This window comes from Panthera uncia, assembly GCF_023721935.1.
Source record: "Panthera uncia isolate 11264 chromosome B2 unlocalized genomic scaffold, Puncia_PCG_1.0 HiC_scaffold_24, whole genome shotgun sequence".
Classification (NCBI taxonomy): domain Eukaryota; kingdom Metazoa; phylum Chordata; class Mammalia; order Carnivora; family Felidae; genus Panthera; species Panthera uncia.
Genome location: NW_026057580.1, coordinates 89,400,360 through 89,406,359, shown reverse-complemented (window position 1 = coordinate 89,406,359; position 6,000 = coordinate 89,400,360).

The window sequence follows — 6,000 nt, the reverse complement described above, 5'->3', positions numbered from 1 at the left end:
AGTAACCAAGATATCAGGCAGTCTGGACCCTAATAATGGAACAATGGAGAGTAGGGAAAATGGAAGGGAAGGAAGGAATGGAAGTATAAAAACTATATAAAGGAAGAATACATTAGAGACTGAATGGGCAGATACAAGAGAGGAAATCTTGATGATTCTAGGTCTCCGGTTTATGTGTTACAGAAACAGGGGACCATAGGAAGACAGAGTTAGTGCTGATTTTCTAACCTAGGTGGGATATACAGTGAGGAATGGAAAGTCCGTATAATAAATATAACTGGTAGACTGATGTAATTCAGATACTTTATTTACTTCCTTATTCATCCATTCTGCTACTGCCTCTTTTAAAAAGTGTTCAGTGGGGGAATTTGTTCTTATTTCCTTAAATGAAAGTTTGGCCTCTCACTTTTCTGCTCATTCTCAGAAGACAGTGCTAAGTGTCATGGAGTTTCAATTCAGTAAGTAGAATATCCAGCCCAAGATATGAAGAGAAGTTCTGGGCTATCTTATGTGTTAAGGCTCAACTCCCCAGCACAGGCCAACCTAGGGCCGCAAGTGGCAAAGGGCCATAGAGTTGAACCCGTCTCCATCTCTCCTCCCTTTTTGTTCCTTCTTCTACCCTCAACCCTGCCAGTTTCTCATCTTGTAAAGTGGAAACAGGAAGTTGTCCCAGAGACTCTTAAGGGGAAGGGAAAGATGTCATAAGAACAGGGTATCATTATAATCTGACTCCATGGAGTCTGGACCTGGCACATGTTTAGAGCCAGCTTTCTCTTGAAGGCATTGTCCTTTGTCCCAGACAGATGCATCTCCACTCTTGGAGGCCACCTGAGGCTCTACGTGTGGATTTTAACCCTTGGGTCCCTCTGCCCCTCCAGGTGGTCTGCTTAGACTGGGCCCATTGTGACCCCAAGCCTATTCCCTCTCTCCTGTGGGGACAGGCCCTGGGTGTATAGATCCTTGCCCAGTATCCCACTCCTTGTTTCGCCTTAGAAAAAGCCAACCCTCCTGCATCCCTTCCCAGAACAGAAATAAAAATAAAACACTGAGCTTATCTGAGTAGCCCAGGGGAACGCCCTCCACCCCACGAGATAGCTGGCTCCTCCTTTCCCTCTTGGAATTGGGGTGGGATTGGGCTCATAGCTTAGCCCCATGCTACCATACTGTCTTCCAACTCTCCCTACACTTTCCTGCCCCTTTTGTATTCTTGATGTGGTTGAGAGATTCAAGGGTAATGAAACCAATTTTCCTGACAGTTTTCTTCATAAATTCTTCGTAGTGGGATCCTGTCATGAGTGTCAACATTGATTTCATTATAGTGTCTCAGTAGAAACTTTAATTTGAGCAATCTTTCACATAATACTAATCCCAATGGTAATTTTTTTTCTGAATTTCTTTTACAAAGGATAAATTAAGTCAACGCTATAATTGTTGTGTCCACACTTATATCAACACATTCACATATATATTTAGAGATTTGGTATGTTAGTTTCCAATCGCTGCCGTAACAAATCACAAACTCAGTGGCTTGAAGCAACACTAACTTGTTATCTTACAGTTCGGGAGGTCAGCAGTTTGAAATTGGTTTCACTGGGCTAAAATCAAGGTGTCAGCAAGGCTGTGTGTCTTCTGGCAGCTCTAGGGAAGACTCCATTCCCTTGTCTTTGCCAGCTTCTAAAGGCTGCCAGCATTTTGGCTCGTGGCCCCCATCTTCAAAGCCAGCAACAGCAGTTGGTTCTTTCTCCCTTTGCGTCACTCTGCCCCTGATGCTTCTGTCTCCTCTTCCACACTTAACTCCCCCGTGATTGCATCAGGTTCACCCAATTCATGCAGAATCATCCCCCTCACTTACAGTCAGCTTCAGCTGATCGGCCACCTTAACTCCCTCTGCAGCCTTAATTCTCTTTTGGCATGCCTACCAGGGAAGGTTCAGGCAGAGAAGCAGAACCAGTAGGAGGTATGTATTAAGAGATTTATTGCAAGGAGTTGGTTTCTGGGAACTGTGGGTGCTGGCGAGGCAAGTCAGGAAGGCAGCTGGGCATCTTGGGCTTGGGCTGAAATTGCTGTCCACAGGTGGAGTTTCTTTTTTTCTTCCAGGAAGCCTCAACCCTGCTTTTAAGGCCTTTCAAATGATTGAATGAGTCTCCTATAAATTATGCAAGACCTTCACTCTTACTTAAAGTCAACTGTAACTGATTGTGGACTTTTGGTTTCATAACTGGGACTATAACGTTGGCAAGCTGACATGTCAAAAAAAAGCCATTACAGTTCACTCTTTGTCAGCGTGGCACCTATGCACACCTCTATAAATGATACTTATGCTCCAAATAAAGGCGACAACAAAGTCCTACTTCCACCTGACGTCACACATCCTGCATGCAACAAAACATACCCAGCCTTTCTCCGCAAGAGGATGCAGAGTGCTTGGGTGATATTCACTCTTCTCTTTGACAGACTGTACCTTAAATGGTATGATACAAAGTTAACTTTATTCATACATCTTAGGGGCGCCTGGGTGGCTCAGTGGGTTGAGTGTCTGACTTCGGCTCAGGTCACGATCCCACGGTCCATGAGTTCGAGCCCCGCGTCGGGCTCTGTGCTGACACCCCAGAGCCTGGAGCCTGCTTCGGATTCCGTGTCTCTCTCTCTCTCTCTTTCTGACCCTCCCCCGTTCATGCTCTGTCTCTCTCTGTCTCAAAAATAAATAAACATCAAAAAAATTAAAAAAAAAATAATACATCTTATGTTGTATGATAAGGGGATAAGAGAGGGGAAAAACAAAAATAATTCATTAAAATAATATGCATACAGACACATTCATGACAAAACAAGGAAGAAACGCTCACACCTAGTGCAGCCCCAATTTCTGCAGCTGGTTACATGTCTTAGTTGGTATTTGTAGGCATCTTCTCCCACTACCCCTTCCCTATTCCCTTTGCCCTCAGCAAGCACCTCATTAATTTTGGTTCTTTACATGGTAGGGTGACCCAAACTTTCGTTTGTAAAGTTCTGGGTTGTTAGTAACCCTGGCTGAATTGGATTGTTGCAGTTTTCCATTTGCTTTACTACAGGGTGTGATGCTTAATTTGGGGGTCAACTTGAGTGGGCCATAGGGTGCCCAGATAGTTGGCTAAACAGTATTTCTGGGTGTGCTTGTGAGGGTGTTTCCAAATGAGAGTAGCATTTTTGAATTGGTATACTGAGTGAAGCAGATCACCCTCTTAAGTGTGGATGGGTACCATCCAATCCATTGAGGGCGCTGGGTTAGAAGAAAATGGCAGAAGAAGGGAAATTGACTCGCTCTGTCTAACTGCTTGAACTGAGATGGTCTTCTCCTGTCCTCAAATTTTGACTTACACCATTAAATCTCCTGTTCCCAGGCCTTTGGGCTTGGGCTGGAACTTACACATTGGCTACTCTGGGTTTTAGGACTTTGGATTCAGATTGGAATATCACTGGCTTTCCTAGGTCTCCAGCTTGCAGATGGCAGACTGTGAAACATCTTAGCTTCTATAATTAAATAAGCCAGTTCCTTACAGCATCTATCTATCTATCTATCTATCTATCTATTGTATTAGTCTATTTTTCTAAAGAGGTCTGACTAATACGGAGGGCAAGATAGGACAGTCAACTCTCATTTTTCAAAGATTCCATATTTGCAAATACACCTATTTAAAATTTATTTATAATCCCCAAAGCAATACTTTCTGGCTTTTATGTTCATTCTTGAAACGCACAGAGAAAAATTTGAATGCCCACTGGGCTTATTTCTAGGTGAGGTTACAAACAAGATGATGCTCTCTCTGCCTTCTCATTTCAGCACCTATACAGAGATGACCAGAGAATGAAGCCAGTCAGGTATAGCGCAGTGTCGTGCAAGAAACTCCAACTCTGGGGCCATTTGGGCGGGATTTGAATCCCAAATCTGGCGTCTGCTAGTGGAGCAGATTCAGGCAAGTCGCTTAACACTTCTGAACCTCATTTTCATTAAAAAAAAATTAAACATTTTACCTTGAGATGGCTGGAGCATTTTCACTTTTGTAAAACAAAGAAAATAGAATCTACCAAGATGAATTGTTCTAGGATTTAAAATTGCACTTTATGTTAGAAATGTGTGTATATATATGAAATATATACATATTTCCCATAGGAGCCATGGTTCAGTATTTCCTAACTCTATTTGCAGTGGCTTTGTAGAACATAACCGCCACAAATAAGGAGAACTGATTGTACTAACAGGTGCCCTAGGATACCTCCTCTGTATATTCTTCCTACTTTCATCATGTAGTCATAACCCAATTTCTTTGTTAATCAAGTCAAATCATTCCAGCCAATATAGTAACCACTTTTTTTTTGGCCTGTTGTTTCAGAGTCATGGGGACCCCAAAGTGGGAGGATGGCAGTTTCAGTTTCCAGTTCAGTGGAATAGTTTTTGTGTCTCCCGGTGGAACAATTCTTCCCCTTCGGGACTAAGACTTCTAGACCAGCAGAGTGTAAGGTCATGTAGACAAGTAACAAAAATTTCAGTAGTGAATCACAAGGGTTAATGGTGAGTGGAATATTCCCATTTCCACCCTTTGGTTCTTGGACCTGGGAATCCTGGCTATGGGAGGCACAGCGTGTATTGGGTGCTGAGTTAGAGCATGTGCAACCTCTTGGAGGACATTGTGCCAGCTCAGCCAGAGTTAGTGCTAACTTAGCGAGTGCTGCAACTGTCTTCAAAAGGCCATTCTACCATCCTGTGAAGTTAGCTGCTTTAAGATAGTAGGGTACATGGTAAGACCAGTGATTTCCATGAATATGGGCCCTTATTGCCATACTTATTTGCTGTGAAGTGAGTTCATTGATCAGAATCAATGCTGTTTGGAATCCCAACAGTGGATAAAGGCTTTATTCTTACAAGTGTACTCTGGGGCACAGACTGAATCTTCTGTCCGCAGATGGAATTTCTTCAACATCAGGAAAACCTCCACTCTGATTTTAAGGGCTTTCAACTGATTGACTCAGGCCCACCCAGATTATCCAGACAATCTCTCATACTTCGAGTTAACTGATTATGGATAAAAATGAAAAATAAGTGAGAGAGGAGAATATGACAAAGGGACGATGAGAGTGAAGAAAACAAACACGATTCCTTTGGTGGAGTCAGTGCATCAAATTGGCTACATGTCCCTGAATATTTGCTATGATTTTGCTACCAAGGATTTGTCTGTGATCCTTTAAGCATCTGTGCAAAGCATCTGTACATATTACCTCAGTCACAGTATTAAGAAGAGAAACAAACCAATCGACAGGAGAAGTATAGCCATGCCTGGCATTCTGGAACATTAGTGAAATCGGTGAGCATAGCATTTTAGGTTCTCAAGAACACCCTTAAAATGAAAACAGTAGCAAATGATAGAATCCCATTTTATATAATAGTTTATATTATATGTGTTTTATAGAATATGTTATGTTTTATATAAAATGTTTTATATAGTATGTTTTATATATTATATGTGCTGTGTAAGCAGCACAGTTGAGTAAATGGAGTCGTACCCACAGATCATTTAAAGTGGCTCACAACCAGCTCTCTACTGCTTCATAGTACAACTGGGGGCAAGTTTTAGGGTATTTGACAGTTGGGATGGATTATATATGCTTCTGGCTATTCTCTATATTTGTAGTTTATAGTAACTGAAGTTTACAGAGTATACTACTTTGGGTTGTCCTTTAAGTTAAAAAAATGTGTATGTGATAAAGTTGACATTTCTTTTTTTTTTTTTTAATTTTTTTTTCAACGTTTTTTTATTTATTTTTGGGACAGAGAGAGACAGAGCACGAACGGGGGAGGGGCAGAGAGAGAGGGAGACACAGAATCGGAAACAGGCTCCAGGCTCCGAGCCATCAGCCCAGAGCCTGACGCGGGGCTCGAACTCACGGACCGCGAGATCGTGACCTGGCTGAAGTCGGAAGCTTAACCGACCGCGCCACCCAGGCGCCCCTAAAGTTGACATTTCA